The sequence below is a fragment of the Mastacembelus armatus genome, chromosome 13 (genome assembly GCF_900324485.2).
Source record: "Mastacembelus armatus chromosome 13, fMasArm1.2, whole genome shotgun sequence".
NCBI lineage: Eukaryota > Metazoa > Chordata > Actinopteri > Synbranchiformes > Mastacembelidae > Mastacembelus > Mastacembelus armatus.
Window position 1 is genome coordinate 6,259,529 of NC_046645.1, and position 17,668 is coordinate 6,277,196.

Consider the following 17,668-nt stretch of genomic DNA (forward strand, 5'->3'; position numbering starts at 1 on the left):
CCATAGTTTAACTTTAACCTGAGTTAGGGATTAATCAGCCTCATCAGTCATAATTTCAAACACTTGTGTGAATGAACAAAACTTCTGTATAACTTTGACAGTTGCTCTCATGTTCACTATTGTAAAATATTCATACTTTTTGAAACAAAGTAGTTTTGAATCATGTGCTTTAAGTTCGGGTGGTGTATTTACATTTTGATTATGTATTACACCTTCATATTTTCCTTTTTCTAGTTTGACACAGAACAAGTTCTCTGTTCAACAGCTGTTTTATTATTACGCTGGTCAAGAGACCAAGATTGAAAATCTACTTTAAAATAAACAAAGTCCGTAAAAACTACAAAACTGCAGGCCTCATCAGGGAAAGGCACATTTTAAATCAAGAAGATACACCTGTAAATAATAATATTACTGAGGTTATGATGCCATTGTGAGTCAGTAAACCAGTATTGTTGAACCGATATGCACAGGACCACAAGCCTTGAACTAGCACAACTAAATGAAATACAGCCATTATTAATGTCATCACTTACACCTGTGCTTTATCATCTACAGTATAACACAATGAACAAATATTGTGCTGCAGCACAGCAGATCATTTCTCTCAAACAAGAATGTCTACAGGCTTTTACCAAAGCACCTAAAGTGCCAGGATGGCAAAGGACTTTACAGGTGGATATTCCCTGTGAGAGATTACCAATAAGATTTTGTCTTTCTAGTGTTAATGCTTTTATTGTTACATGTAAAATTATGTAAAAAAATATTAGAACATATAACATGTTTTATTTTCCCCCATCGTTTTAAATCATCTTGTGACCTCTCAAATTCATTTTGTAGGTATCAGCAGCAGAAATGATCCCTGTGTTGGGAACCACTGGATTAAAACATAGAAAACAAATTGATACAGTACTGCTGTACAGGTCCATCCATCAGATGAATTATGTTTTTTTTTGTGACATCAAAAAAATAGGACATGACCTCAATGTCCTGTTTGGTAGTTACAGGCTTTGGCTGTTTTTTATACCCTAGCAGAAAGTACATTTATTTATAATTTGCAGCATGTGGATGATCTCCATATGACTGTCTAAACAGATCAAATCTGATTCAAACCAGACTATCTCATGGTAATAGAGGAAGACCAGAAGAGGTCCAAAAATCAGATCTGCTGTGTCAGTGTAAATAGATCCCAGTGTTGCTGCATCCTCACAGTCCTTTATGCATCTAGATAAATACTGGGCATGTTCATCACAATCACAGGGCTTACACAGATGCTTTAAACAGTAGCCCCGTGCCCCAAGATAATGTAGGCGTGTGGCACTTTTATTAAACACTAATTTAGTAAACACAGAGGGTGTAAAGTGTCTGAAAAGCACTGCAGTTTTAATAGAGGCATTTTAAGTCACCCAGCAGCAGCTGTCAAAAAAAAAAAAAAAAACACAGGGAGAAGAACAAGAGCGTGTGACAGAGACATGGAGATAGGAAAAGAAGAATAATTCAAAAGTGAGGATGAAGGAAAAGGCTCAGGAGAAGAGAGCTGCAGCAGTGAGGGAGACTGAACTTCAGCACTGCCATGTCAAGTTTGCCTCTGTGTGTATGCAAATGTATGTGCACGTCTGGTGTGTTGGCATAAAGATCTATGGTCCTCAGCTGTGTCTCAACATCCTCAACTTGTATGTGCTCGTGTGTGTCCGTCCAGCAGGACTCTTGTACGAGGTCCGAGGACCCTGGATTGAAATCAGTCAGTGTGGGCACTAACAGACAGTTAGTCTGCTGGGAGCCAGGTCAAAGAGATGTCTGCAATGGACACTCATCACCAGCTGGAGCAAGTATTTATACCAGTGTTTTTTTTAAGTGTACTCCTCTAGCATCAATAAATTAACAGCAGCAGCTGTTTGAATGTTTTTTTTAAATTGACCCCAGCGTCATTGTAAGGAACCAAAGGCCAGTTATTTTTTTATATCTCTGAAATATCTCATACTTTCATCAAAAAGTCAAAACCTTGTTAGAATATTCCAGATTAAACAGGCATATTTGACAATATAAGCTTTATCTATAGACAAACTTCAGCATGCTGTTTTTTTTTTTAAGCAGGTACAATGTTTACCACGAACACTATGTTAGTGTGTTAGCATGCTAATGTTTTGTCAGTTTGTACTCTAGACAGATGGATGAAGTGTAACCACTTCCTCCCACTGTACAAAACAGAAGCCAACATATCATGAATACGGTGCCTGCCTCTTGCTTTTGTGATTCATTTTGTCTGGTTGCACTATAGGTTTAAAACCCTCACCCCTCTGTCATAGCAAATGGGATATGAGTCAATGAAAGTACAAAGGTTTCCCAAAGATCACAATCACAAAGATTCGGAAACAAGTGGTCAAGTTTGTTTCTTATTGTGTTTGAACAACTGGTGTATTTCTGAATATTAATAGCTTTGATTAGCATATGTGAAGAATCTAGTTGTGAAATATTTAAAAATAAAAGCAAGAAGGCAGCCCCATATTCGCTTCGCTTTTCCATAGTCCTACAGTCTACGATTTGGACCAGCTGATAGACCAGCATTATGGAGCCACAACACTAGTGGAGCCAAAGCACTGAGGTTTTCAATGTCATTTCTTCAGAAGGATTTTAAACTTGCTCTTTATTCTCTTCATTACTTTTGATATATATAGTTCTGGCTTTAACACCCAGCTTGAAGTTTATCTAAAGCTGACCTTTTGTCTTGTAGCAGTTGACAACAAAAGTGAAACTTTTCTTCTCATTTAAAGCCAAAATCTCAGTAAAATGCAAACTGCTGAAGAACATGGGACACCAATATTTGGTAGATCTGACACACCCCCTACGGTCAAAGGTAGATCAGACTAAGAAACCAACAGTGTTAGCAGCATTGACGAGAAAATAAAAGATGAAATGCTCTCCACCAGCGAAGGGGATAGTAAGTAGGAGCAGCTGTAATGTGACAGTAGTGTATGGCCAGTGCTCGGCAATAAAGTGTAGTGAGGCTTATTTTTATGAGACAGAAAATTCCTGGTGCACCAGTTTCTACTCAAACACACTGCACAGAGCTGATTCTGCAAATAAGATGAAACTAATGAGCAAAGCAGCCAGACATGCTCTGTTCATTTTAAAACTATTTTTAATGTGATTCAAACTGAAGCGACCCATTAATGTGACCCTGAGCAGTCTTCCCTTCATTAAAACCTGATTTGTTTGTTACATAAGATTAAACAAAGACATTTCATACCCCCTGAGCCCAAATCAAATGTGTTGAATGTGAAAAGCAGTGAAATATATCATGATTTAATCTGGAAATAAAAGGTCAGAGAGAGTGTGAGGTGTGCTTCAGTTTATAGCTCGGTGAAATCAATATTACCCCTATAGTCAACGCTCGTCTTGAGTCTCCTACAGCTACCAGATTCAAGCTCTGTGAATCTGATAAGGTCAAGAAAGAGCAAGAAAAGACAATATCCCTGACATCATGTTTAGTGACCATTAAACAAAAAAATCTTATTGTTTGTTGAATAAAGCTCTGCAACAAAAGCAAACCATGTCATGGCTCTGTTGATTGAGCTCCCAGAGTTGCTCCCATATTATCTCCTTTAGTTGATTACATCAGAACCTGATGGGACCTTCTGTCCTCAACCAGGAGTGTTTACTGACATTTATAGGCAGCCCGATTCCTGGAATTTGAAAGTGCCGACCGAACAGACACTTAATTATTTATGATCCTTTCTGTGTCCATGGCCTGATTGTTAGATAGTTCTGTGCTGAGCTACAATATCAGTGGAAACACTGATACATCATCAGTGGAAACAGTAATATTGTAGGTCAGCTCTGATACAGATTTTTAGAAGACAGTGCTGTGAGCTACGGCGCCTGCAGCAGAAATATGGAGCAACAATATGGTTGTCAATAAGATATTAGGATATAAAGACAAAAACAGAAGGGTGAAATATGTGAAAAGCACTTTGTCGTTACCTGCACTTCATATGGAAAGACCTATGTGCTCTATCACTTGGAGCAGCTTCAAATCATGCACCGTGTGCCGGACAAAGCTGTGGATGATTTTTCAATTGTGCATTTATTGCTTGTATCACTTTGTCTTGTTTGACTCCATCCACTTCCTTTTCTCAACAAATACACACAGCTTTAGTGGTGGCTTTTGGCACGAAAACAATCCTACCTTGCAAAATGCATTTCCTTTCCCAAACAACACAACCCCACACCCTCTTTCACTTCTTCTCTCGCTTGTTGTGCTCACTTCGTGCCAGGTTGATAACAAGCAGCAAATAACAAGCAGCAGTTCCACTGGTCCACATTACAAAAGGAAAAAACAGATTGTAGTGAAGAAAGGAAAGGCTCAGGAATATTCAGTCCGTCTTCAACTAGCATTTAAACAGACCAGTATCCTGAGAGGAGACAGCTTTACATTCACTCAACTCTCACAAAGCCAGAAGTAATATTTTTGTGCTCGTATAATGTTTTGTCTTTACAAACATTAAATCTTCAATTTCCAATTTTTTGCCACAAGGAGACAACACATTTCATAAGGTTTTAAATTGACATGTCAAAGTAAAAGACAAATCTTTGCATTTAGACACATCCAGCACAAACTGGGTAATATTATTATTCATCTGGAGTCATGTTTCTGGCCACCTGGTGAACTTTAGTCCAATATGCACTCCCCACTTGATCTGTTTTTGGTCTGCACCAGCTGCTGAAAGAAATCTCTGGTTTGTTAACTGCTAAATGTTCCAATATGTGCACGCATAGTTGCTAACTTGTGCTCTGCTTTTTGCTTCAGAGTTCATTTATAGCTAAAAATCAATCAAAAATCTCATTTCTCCCTCCATCCCTGCAGTGCATGCTTTAATACCTTCCTGTAGTCAACACTGATAAGACCCAAGCAATGAGCTGACAGATGCTAAAATGCTCTGTAGAGCTGACACTACAATCAGGTGAGAAGTTCAGTTGATCATTATGAGGGCCCCCTTTCACATACATATTATCATGGGATTCATCCTCGGTACAGGAAAATGGATTAAAGCTACTCCAGCTCCTTAAACCTACCAATATCTAGTCATGGATCAAAGAAGCCAGATCTGTCATGAGTCCTTGTAGCAATGCTCATATGGGTCATATTTAAATACATACCATCTGATTTGGTGTAAATATGTAAGAGCTGATGAGGGGAAAAAATGACTGCTGATGAGCTCCTGTTGTGCACACATGCTTTTCAGACATTTCTCACTCCTATCTATCCCTTCTTATCTTAATCCCCTCCTTTCTCTGTGCCTTCCTCTCACTTCTCATTCCTCTCTCCATCCCTGCAGTGCATGCTTTAATACCTTCCTGTAGCCCACAGTCCCTGCATCTTTCCCTCTCCTTCCTCCTTTAGTTTCTTCCTCTCTCTTCCTTCTTCCTTCCTTCGTTCTGCCATCCTGCCATCCCCACCACACGACAGCTTCTTCCCACTGCTACCCAAACACAGCGTTATCTTCCACCTTCACTTGACATTTTGAGGTTTTATCACAGTGACTAGTAGCCCAGTGTTGTCTTCAGCACAAGGCTGAATTTTCCAAAACTAATTATGCCTCTTCTCCAAGTGTTCATCCTCCACTTTTGGAGTTTTTGCTCCAGCTCGGGGCTACAAGCACAATTGCATGTAGTCGACTTGAATGTGTCTGTGTAAAACAGTCCACATTCACTTACATTTACTCAGCCCTGTCTAACTACGCTGGAGAATATCAAATTTATTACATTATGTCAGAAGAATTCACTGGAAGCAACATAACATTTTGCAACATCATACAGTACTTCATCTCCAATGGAAACTCTTCAACAAAATCTCCTGTGTTTGACTTTTCTGTCAGCACAAAGTCAACAGAGCATAGTCATGTGCTTAACCTGCTGCTTTCTTGTGAGCATTACCAGCACAAGGGTTCATCCTTTCATTTTCCTTGCATCAACAGCTTGAACATCATTTCTTTGGGCCTAGCCAGCAAACAGCACCACATATTGTGCTGGGCTTTAATACATAATCTAGGAAATCTTTTGAACCCAGCAGGAGGGAAGCACAATTGCCCTGCTATCACCAGGAACACCAGATCTTGCTTTTGAGTTTATTTAATTGCCCTCTATGAACTGAGTGAATTTAGTGGACAGAGATTGCTGATACAAATGCCTAGAAGAGAAATACATTCGTTCTCCAGGTTTAAATAAAAGAACATTATCATCCCCTTGTCAGTGGTGTGTAAACGTGTGTTTGTGTTTAAGAGAGAGAGAGAAAAACTGAGCTGTGACTGCTACATCATCTGGGAGTTATGGTCACTCAGGCCTGTCATTATATCCTCTCTCTGACTACACGACCTCAGATTGTCATTCCCACTGAGTTTGTTTTGTGTGTGTGTGTGTGTGTGTGTGTGTGTGTGTGTGTGTGTGTGTGAATAACTGAATGTGAGAGGAACTGTGTGTCTTTCAAGAGGAGCCAGATGGCTGCTGGCTAACTTTGCAGCACGAATTATAGGAAATCAGATGATACAATTGTTCTTATCTTTCCATTAATATACAGTACTTCAAAAAAGTGCCTGGTATGCACACTGCTCAAATCCATTTTTATATATTGGTTCGTTGATAGCAGTGTTTGTCAACCTTATTTCTATGCTCAGGTATTTAACTGGTGTTAATGCTGACAAACATCATGAAGCTATATTAATGCAATTACATTTGCAAAATCCTGTAAACAAGTCACAGTGCTAATTCCATGTTCATCCCTGTTGCCATAATGCCACTTAACTGTAGGAATGTGTTGATACGCTTCCAGTTTGTCCCCATCTGTCCCAGCTGCTACCGTCCACTCTTGGGTATTTCCGTGTCAATCAACAAATTATTTATCATTTAAGCAAAATGAATAATCTAACATGATTGTAACCCATCTGTACATGTTGTGGACATAAAGGTTGATTGTGTTGGTTATGATCATTGTTTGTAGAGTATATAGCTGCCTGTATTTTCTATTATTTATAATGCTTCAGTAAATAATTCACATTGTTGGTGTTGACTATTTAGACTTATGAAGTCAGACGGGACATTGTTAGTCTGGATTGTTCACAACACATGTTCATATATCCCTGTTTGCTGTCATTGCATGTGTACAATGATAAAGTCTATTCTATTCTAAAAATGTTTACAACGTGGGCCAGGAACTTAAAGTATACTATTAAAAGGTACTATCTATACTTCATGCTATGGTTACTACTCATATCTTCTAGCATCACTGGTATATAACTACCCTGAAGTCCTCATCCATAGCCAGGATCATGGTGCATGTAAGTGGGATCTCTGTTCTTTTCTGCAGTTACTTCAGCTGTTGCCTTTAAGGCCTGTTGGTTTTTCTCTGCTGAGTCCATGCCAAACCAGTTTGGATGGTCTCTGTCCTTGGCTACCACCATAACAAGCACCGGTCACCTCCTGGCCATAAAGTGATGCAGCTGCTTCCATGACAGAGGTTTTGGACAGGGTCTATTCTGACCTCATGTCAATAAGTTTGCGAGGACACGAAAGATGAAATCAGAGCCCATAGATATTTGCAGTAAACCCTCAATACACTGGATCCCATTGGGCATCTTGGACAGTTCTCCAAAAACCTGATCCAACTCATCTAGGGACAGTCTAGCCCTGTTTAACCGGCATGTCCAAAGCAGTCAGTGTGACTCAAGTCTGATGAAACAAAGCCATTCACTGAGCTTTGGCTCAACATGCTCTGGTAAAACAAACACTTAAGAACCAACTTGTCTTTCCTGCCTTATTTGTTATAATCAATTACTGGCTAACACAGAAAACCACCACCAACAGTACCTCCAGAGCAAAGTCACACTGGACGACCTTTCTGCTTTTCTGTGTATTTGAAATTACCATTACAACTGCTCTGTCCTTTGAGCAACACAGAGTCAACACTGGGTAAAACCTGCTCTGCCTGGAGGAAAACCTTAAAAGGATAACTGGTTGTGCTGGTAAATCTCAAAGTCGGAAACGGTAAGATAACATTAAGCAAAGCAGTACATCTTATTCTCTATGTAATTACCAGAAAACCAAACACACAATGATCTCTATGGTATTTCACATTTGTTGTATCAATAAGAAAAGTAAGGGTTATCCTTAAGGGCAGAGTAACATACGAAGCTGATATGTCATTATGGCTTAACAGACAGCTGGTGTGTCACACAGCAACGTACTGCACTGCACATTTGATGCACTGTAACAAAAAATGAAGTTAGAAGAGAAAGGGATGATGGTGGTGATTTTGCAGAAGTGGAAGAAATGAGGACAGAAAAGAGGATTATGCTACAACATCAAAAGTTCTGCACATATTAAAAAAAAACTGCCAGAGAAGTTTGGAGAATGGTAATGGGAATAGACGGCAGAATTACTGTAGCTTGTCTCTGTAACTTAGGATACAATCTGTGTTATTTTCAGTCCCGGAAAATTGTATTTTTGATAACACCCCCTTCCCTCCCAGAGCTTAGCCCTTTTCCCAAACAGCTTATGTAACACTGAGAGCATAACCCAGAACGACACACACAGACACACACACACAGACACACACACACACACACACACACACACAGACACACACACAGACACACACACAGACACACACACACACACACACACACACACACACACACACACACACACACACAGAGAAGACCCTGTGGCTACATCATCTGCCCAGTCTTTCTATTTTCTCTCTCGTTCCCTGAACAATACTGATGCTGCTTTGTGCTCAGAGGGGTGATCCTAAGGGCAGACATATGATGTATGAAATGAAGGCCTCACTTGCCTGCTCTGCGACCATCATACCTGTCAACATTTGGGGACCAAAATCTGGGAGACCCATGAGCGGGGGGTGGGGAGGCACTATGATAATAAGGTGACTTATGGTTCTTGTTCCTTCAATTTTACAACATTAACCATCTGTAACACAGTTTCTGCTTCTACCCATGACAGTGGAAATGGTCAGTGTGCCCTTCTGTGCCCCTGCTGCACAATGGTGCCATTGTGATTTAATGTGTTGAGCAATGTCATTTTTCCCACCATGTCTGATATTACCATCTGTGTGACACTTTGCAAAAGTCAAGGACATTGTCAATTTGACTTTGATATATGAGAATAAATTCTTTTGTCCACCTGTTTAAGTGTTGATGTAGGGAGGTTTATGAAAAATGTAAGTTGGTTTAGTAAAAAGTTGAACAAGTGTCCTTGTGTGTCCATGTTGGACAAACTGTGGTGATAAACTGGATCTGATGGACTGAGGCTCTGAGGTCTGTGTGATTTTGCTAACATCTTATCACACACACACATGCTGCACATGGCAACAAACATCATTAGGTCCAAGCTCAAACTGTCCAGATGTTACATTTGGACATGAACAGATATCAACAAATATCTCTGTGTTTCACAGCAGCTGGTGAGGAACCTGAACCTCAGAGACCAACAGAGAGTCCAGGACCAGAGAGTCAGGGATGGATCGACCTCTACATTATACTGCGACTGACAGCAGCAATAACAGCAGCAGCTCTACTGATTCTGTGTGTTCCATTCTACTTAGTTTTGAGAGATTGTACATCCACTAAAAAAAAAAACTAAAAAAAAAAAAAAAACAAGAAAACACCTGTACAGATGCTGAGTTACTCAAAAGAAGAAGTGCGTCCTTTCTGGAGGAACCCCCTTTCTACCAGTAGTCATTCAATTATTTAAGACCTGAGAATAAAAACCACAGACAGAATCAAATACTCTGTCATCTGTGTCAGAAAACCTCAGTGTATATGAAATACATATATTTCTGGAGTTAATTTAATTCCCTACAGCAGCAACAATTAACATCTGATGTGCAAATGATGCTGTCATTATCCCAGATATCAAACAGTTGTATTCATTCTGACAGTTCAACAATCTTCTTCTAAAATCACACCAGATAAATAAAACTGGAGTGCAGATAAGAACCTGGTTATAAACACCAGAATCAAGGACATTATTTAGAACCACCCAGAGGACTACCCATAGTGCTGTCCATACCAACGTGGAAGCTGTAGAAAGAGTCTCCAGCTTAAGGTGCCTGGGTGTCTCTATCACTGAGGAGCTTTCCTGGGCTTGACAACATGTCAGCAGCAGGGGCTGAGGCACAACAAAGTCTTTATGTCTTGTGGACACTGAGGAGAACCAAGCACCCCCAAATACTGCTTGTGAATTTCTACAGAGGGACGACAGGGAGCACTGTCACCAACTGCATGACAGCCTGGTACAGCAGCAGCAAAGGCCATAAAACAGCCCGTCAGTGGGTTGTGAAAGCAGCCCAGGATATTACTGGCATGGATTCACCATCATTGGACCATCTTTCCAATTATGGCTGTCAAAGAACATCAAAGACTTTATACATCCTGGACACCACTTGTTTCAGCTCCTCCCATTAGGCCGGTGTTTTAGACCCATCTACTCACAGACAAACGGAGGAAAAGCTTATTTCTTTGTTGCTGGTTTGAAACAAAAGCCTTGAACTGGGAACACTGGTGTTGAGGGCAAAGACCAGAGGGAGCTCTTCACTAGACATTTGCCTGGTTCACAAAGTCTCAGCAGGTCTGAGATCAGCTGCAAAATTATCTCTAGTTTTCTGATTCTATCGAGTTGCCGCATGGCCCTCAAAACAGGACTTGATATATATTAGATTTTTTTCAGCATTTTTTGTGCATATTGAATATTGACATGAAATGAATGAATTAGAAATGAAATGAAGTTAGAAAAACTACGTTTGTGATGTTTCAGTGAAATATACATGAACAGTAAATTACAGAACTGGCATTATTCTGCAATTTAAAAATTTTGAACATTTGGTGGTTAAAGTTCCTCAGATTAGATGATTTGCTTTTCTCTGTGTAAATAAGGAAGGTGAGGAACAGCTGTGTGTGTGTGTGTGGGGGGGGGGGGGGGTTGTTTAACTGCAACAGTCTCATTTTACAAGCAGTTCACATGGGGGATGAGGGCAAAAAACTGAACTAGATGGTTGAGTGTTAGAAAGAAAGAAATCAAAAAGTAAAGTTCTGATTTTTCTTGTTGCCTTTTTAATGTTGATGCACTACAATAAAAGTCTAAAATCTAAATTCCAGGTCCAGTCTTAACTGTAAGTCAAACTCTGAATGATGAAAGAGTCAACTCAAACATCATGACTTCAGCGGAAACGTGAACTAATTTGTTTAATCAGATAAGATGGGCCCAGGCAGATATAGACCCATTTGATCCAATTACAATAAAATCTAGGCCTTGTTTGTCCATCACATTTACACTTTTGGAAAGTATCAGCTGTAAAACTTTACTCTGTGGCATTAGAACTTGTAAATTGCTCTTCATGAATCCAGACACCATCTAAGTTGTCCAGGAACAACTTTCAATCAGCTCTTCCGACAGGACTGTCCTAATGCCACCTGCTGGTTGATTCTGGGAACATCTAAAGGACATCAGACAGGCGAGCAGAGGCATGGTGGTGTTAAAGAGCAAGTGCTTGTTAATGGCCAAGTTCTTCAGTCTCAAAGGAAGCCAGACTTGAGATGTTCTTGCTACTCATCACTACATTTGCACCTAGAAGAACCTTTAAATATTTGCTTTCCAGACCTGTCACTGCCTGCCACACCCCCAGCGCAGCAACAGGCCTATTGGAGCCAAAACAGACAGGTCAGACCTCTAAGTACCACAACAGGCCAAAGACCTCTCAACACTACCGAGCCATCCACCTCCAATACACAACCACCAATAGGCCTATTGGAACCAAAACAGGTCAGACCTCCTTGTACAATGACACAGCCACCATCAACACACAACAACCAATAGGCTTATTGCAGCCAAAACTGAAAGGTCAGTTCTCTTGGCACCACCAGCCCAGCCACCTCTAATTAGCTGGAGATGAAACAGAATTCTAGATTAGATAGAAATGAGACATGAGAAGTGACAAGGCATTGGAAACAAACAATTATTGGTAGAAAGACACACGATAAATAACACGGCAATCAACATTACAGACAACTAATTATTGATAGAGCAACAGATGAGAAATAACAAGGCAGTGAAAATAAACTGTTGTCTAATGACAATGAATGACTGGTGGCCGTCGTGGACCTGCTAAAAGGTTCATGGATAAAACTGGTCTCCCTGAGCCTCCACAGGTACTTAGACCTGACTTATCTAAAGGACAAGCTCACCTTAGTGCATCAGTTTTCAGGGCCCTCGTGAATCCACACGTTCAGACCCGATGTCTGGTCTTGAGTGTTTGACGCTCAGTGACCATGAGGCCACGCTGCTCTGCGTGTTCGGGCGTGACGCACCTGTAGCAGGTGTAAACAGACAGACAATGAGCACAGGGCTGCACCAACAAACGGTCTTTTCCTAAAAAAAAAAAAAACCCTCCGTGTCTTACCTTAGACAAAGTCTGGGTCCATGGTCCTGCAGACTCAGCGCTCTGTTCAGGTGAATAATGACGTTTGTCTGCAGGTTCCTCGTCTCTGCCGCCCTTCTTCTTCTTCGTGTTTAATGACAGGTAGCTTCCTTCTTTATCTGGCTCTAAACCAACAAGGGTGAAAAGGTTCGGGTTTTGGTTGCGCTGCATCTTTCTGCTGCGAACACCTGAGCACCTGCCACTCAGCACGTAAACGGAAGTGATTGACGGCCCCGCCCACTGGCACTGTTGTTTGGCTCAGATTATTAAGAAACTCTGAGGCTAAGAAGAAAAGAAAAGAAAATAAAAGCTGTTCATAAACATAAAAAGACATGACTATGGCTGTTTTACGCTATGAGCCATTTCTTACGTTTGTTTTAAAACCGTAATTCAACAAAGCAAGTTTTGTTTTAATTGGTGATCTGCAGGTGACCCCTAAGCTTTGGAAGCTTAATGAAGCATCAGGACACCTACAAAAAACATCCTCAGTTCCAGAAAAAGAGTATCATGATTTTCAGAGGAAACACAAAATAAGAATAATGTTTCCCTAACTGTTTGAACTTAATGTGCTCTATATGTTTTGGCAGATCTTAGAAACAACACCAGAGAGATTGAAGACAATGAGTTTGCAACAAAAGTGGTTGTTGTGGCGTGAGGATGAGAATATCAGTAAAAGGGTGACAAGGTGCACCCCAGGGGGCTGAAGAAGAGACAAGATCAGGGGGAGACAAACTAGATCAGAAAAAACTGTCAGAATGTTTAAAGTGCTAAGCTTCTTTAAAGCCACTGTGTGTTTGCTGCCATACAGATGACGCTACTACTGCGACAGCCGCCTATACAATGTGAGACAGTGACATAATCTGCCCTGCAGCCCTGTCTCTCTCTCTCTCACTGTGTGTCTTCATCAAGTCAGACTGAGGAGTTTGCTTCTTAATCTCTGTGCAGTTTAATTACATCTGATTGTACAGTGGCCCTCTGAGCCGTTCTGTGTATCTGCAGCTCACTGGTGATTGGTTGTGTTTCCTCGCTCTGCAGCATTTCTTCTCAAAGCTGCACCTGTGTGCTCAGACAGGTGAAGATACACTACTTTCCTAGTTTACTTGTGTTTTGTTTAGTAGCATGTTTTCTTAAGTTGAGCTCTGGACGTCACTGTGCAATCAGATTTAATGACTGTATAGTGATTAAGGGGCTAATTCCTCAGTCTGATTGCCTGTGCACATCCCATTTCACCCTCACTCACTTCACCGACACACACGCACACACACTGACTAGTGGTGCATTTGCTCACAGCATATTTAGCATGACTCATCTACTATTAGTACTTATCTTCAGTGACCTCCCTTCCTCCTTCCATGCATCCTCCTCACCACACCCTCCCTCTTTTTCTGCTCTCCTCCTCCACTGATTTCAGCTGTAGGGGTTTCCTGGCTGAACTTAACATCCTTGGAAAAATAACCATGTCAATTATGAAACAATAAAATCTTAATCATTTATGGATATTACATTTTCTATAGCGTTTTCAATTTTCTGGCTTTTTGCTCCTTCATTCATCAGCTCTTACTTCTATATCTCTACCTGTTTCTTTCACCACCTCATCTCTCCTTAACATGTTTTAATCCTCCTCTATAACCTCTACCATCTTTTGATCATTTTATACATCTTGTCATTCTGTCTAACTTCTCCCTTTCTCTAATTTATTCTCTTCTCCTTATTCTCTGTCACCTCCTCCTCCTGAGTCTGTCTGTGGTGATTTTGTCTGTGAGATAAGCTGGGTGTCCGGCACGAAATGTTCTCCAAATTGTCTGCAGCTGGTGAGAAATGGGCAGATTTGAAAGATAAAGTCAAAGAAGACTAAGGGGAGGAAGGAAATAGGACAATAGTGAGAAACACGTAGATCCAACAGGTAGAGAGGAAGACGGAGTCACATATTAAATCAGCATGAAAAGACACAAAGGTGTTTATATTTCATATCATTAGGAGTAACATAACCAGAACTGAGACCACAGACCAGGTGTACAGCTCCCTCAGCATTTCAAGCTGTTGTGCTAAGCTAACAGGCTTCAAATTGACTGCTCAGTCCTGAGACTGTCAATCTTTCAATTTACCTCGATGATAAAGTTAATGAGCATTTCCCAAAATGCCAAACTATTCCTTTAAATAGGTAGTATGTCAAAGCACAGCAGTCAGAACATGAACACACACTCAGCATAAGTCAAGTATCAATGAATATTCAGGTATCATCTCTTCACATGAGAAGAGACAAGAAAATCTACATAATGACAATTTTTAAATTTGATTATTTTTACTGGATGTTTGTTTTTTGCCTAAAATACATATTGACGGTTAGAGGTGACTGAGGAACAAGCAGAAGGAAAGGAAACACTGGGAAAGAAGCCGGGTAGGCAGAGACACCATCGATGGAAATGACCAAAAATAGTCTGTTTATCAAACCTGAATCTGAAAGTGATATTCAGTTCCTGTATGTCTCCCCTTAAGTTGGGCTGGGGCAGCCAGAAAGTCATTGTCTGATTGATTGTGCAGAAAAGGAGAAGAGGAGAGCAGTTGCCATGGGGACGAGGAGAAAGGCCTTTTCCCCTTTTTTTCTCCCTGATAACCAGTAATTGGTGATAAACCTGAAGGGAGGGGCTGGGGTCTGTTAATCAGACGCAGCAAAGCAAGACAGCTTTTTCTCTGAAGAAGTGCTGCAGTGTGTTTGTGTGTGTGTGTGTGTGTGTGTGAGATAAAAGTCCATATTTGGGTATAAAAGGTGGGGATAGATTGGGAGAGAAGATCGAGTGTGTGCGTGCATGAGTGTTTGTGTGTTTTCCAGTCAGCTGGAGGTGACTGAAGACAAGGTGTTAATGAAATGTATCAAAGGAAACTGTTCAGATGAACTGTATCCTGCTGAGAGATGCTCCACGCGGCACTGCAGACCATCAGACCCTCTTAGGATCACACAAGTCTGCTCCAACTCCATTTTCATTTCCAGTCTGCAGCCTGCAGGAGGGACTTCAGGACCTCAGAGCTGTTGCACTCAACATTTCACCACAGCAGGATTAGCCAGTGTTTACTTTATGCAGTGGCTCAGTGCTGCTGCTCAAAAACTTGAACATTCCTGGAAAGATTGGCTTTTCTGAGATTTAAAGAACCACTACGTATGTAAATGTCCTAAAACAAAATCAGTTTTTGCACAACCTGAATGATGTTCACCTTATTTCTCCACAGAAAGTTCATCTGAATACAGTTTTCCTATAGTTTACAGGACTTATGCTGGACCTTTAGATCACATGATCATCCACACTGTGTGGTTGAGCAGTATTTTTAACGCCCTTCTATCCCTCATCTTTCCAGCTGCTGTTATCTCATCTCCACCTTGGTACTGTAAGTCATGATGAGATAAAAGAGGCTCTCGACCTTCGCACAACCACTTTAATTGAGATGAAAAAGATTTTTACTGTATCTTAATTCCATCGACAGACACTGTAAGACATTCCTCAAACAATAAAAAATGACAAAAATGTAGCATCAAAACCAAACAGATTTTTTTATATCAGTGCTTTTAGAGCAGAAGAGAGGAGACACAGCATGAAATGAATGACCACTGACATCAATGCTTTTGATGGTCAAAATGCTGCTGGGATCAACACCTTTGATGCGATCAGTACTCACTTGGGTGGTTTCCTTGACAACAAAGCAGAAGATCTGGGTTTTTGAGGCTGAAATGAGTTTGTCAGGTTCCAAAAAGGCAAAAATGTGTAATGACTATAAACTGGAGAAATGTGTCCAGTCGATTATATCTGCAAAACCCATCTGAAGCTCATCAGTAGCAGATTAGAACGTTTTACAGCGGGTGGCAGCAGGTTCTGGCAGGATGAGGAAGCGCAGGGCACAAAGTAATTACCCAAATCTGGACTGATGCCTCATGCAGCGTCACACTGCAAGTGAGTGTAGAAGGTCTAATGAAGGACACAAGGTGTGACAGATAAATATATGTAGGTTAGGACTGGTAGATTAAATTCTACAGTATACAGTATTCTACAGTATAGTAGTATTGGATTAATAAACCATGTAAGCAACCAACCCATTGCTACTGCAGGTCAGGGTGTTAAAGACCACTGAATGATACTTTTAGAAAGGACATCAAATTAAAGATACTTTCACAAGATACTTCTGGTACAAACATTATTGGAGGCACAAACAGCCTAAAGGACAACAATCATCATAACAATACAAACCTGTCACTTCAAATTGACCTGATATGATAGTGAGTGTGAACAAAGCTGCATGAGAATCCATTTTAAAAATCATGACTTTGAAATGATTTGCCTTTTAAATCAGCAGTTGCTGAACAGCAGAGTATTTCTAAACATGTCCTGAGAAAAAGTAACCCAAATTCAAATCGGCAAGTTTAGTGGGAATCTGTTGAAACCGACAAGGATTTGCTGTCTGATTAAATAATCATGCTAGTGGCCAAGAATGCCCCGAATCCCTCAAATGTCCTCCTAGATGACAGTTTCAAAGAAGTACAGATTACACAGCTGAGTTTTCAAAACACTGTGAGAATGAACTGGAGAGAAGACACTGTAATTATATGTTGCCGCTATATTTGGCTGTAATCTTTTCCTGTCTGAATCCTAATCTTGTACAAATACTGTACAAAAATTTCTAAACAATGAAAACTGGACTGCAATAAAAGCTAGTTAACTTATTTATTAGTATTCTGTTGCTTCATTGTTTGTATGTTGCCTCAGAAGGGTTGGGGAGAGTGTCTCAGGTGTTGTACTGTAGGTGTTAGTGAGCTGCTCTGAATCTCAGGTCCAAGTTCTTGCATAGAGAAAAACAATGGCATTATGGATGCAAACCCACAAAGGCTTTCAACTGCTGACTCAGTTCAGGCTGGACTTCAAATAAAAGTCACTTCCACATGTGCTGATGCAGCACAGCATGTGGTGGGAGCTAATTCAAGTGTCACTCACTCATGCTGTTCCTGTTGCTGAGTGGAAATGAAGAAAATTGGTTCACACAGGTGGATGTCCAGATTGCTGTGGGAGTCTGGTGGCTGCTGTCGTCCCTCCTATTGTTTGTCTATTTCAGGGCATGTGGCACACTGTGCTCAATGAAAATTTAAATTTTATTTTTAGGAACTGACAGGTGTGCTGGTGGGTCCTGGCAGTTGGTACGCCCTAC

At 40.6% G+C, this 17,668-nt stretch overlaps 1 protein-coding gene across 1 annotated transcript in view; it reads right to left on the reverse strand.

Moving 5' to 3' along the window:
* The window catches only part of pde2a (phosphodiesterase 2A), a 141,005-nt gene extending 128,365 nt beyond the window's left edge, over positions 1–12,640 (reverse strand). Inside the window, exons 1-2 of the mRNA XM_026330301.1 lie at positions 12,464–12,640; positions 12,249–12,371 (exon numbers count right to left, since the gene is read on the reverse strand). The gene's annotated coding sequence lies outside the window, so the exon portion shown is untranslated. The remainder of the gene's footprint in view (positions 1–12,248; positions 12,372–12,463) is intronic.
* Between the last annotated feature and the right edge of the window lie 5,028 nt (positions 12,641–17,668).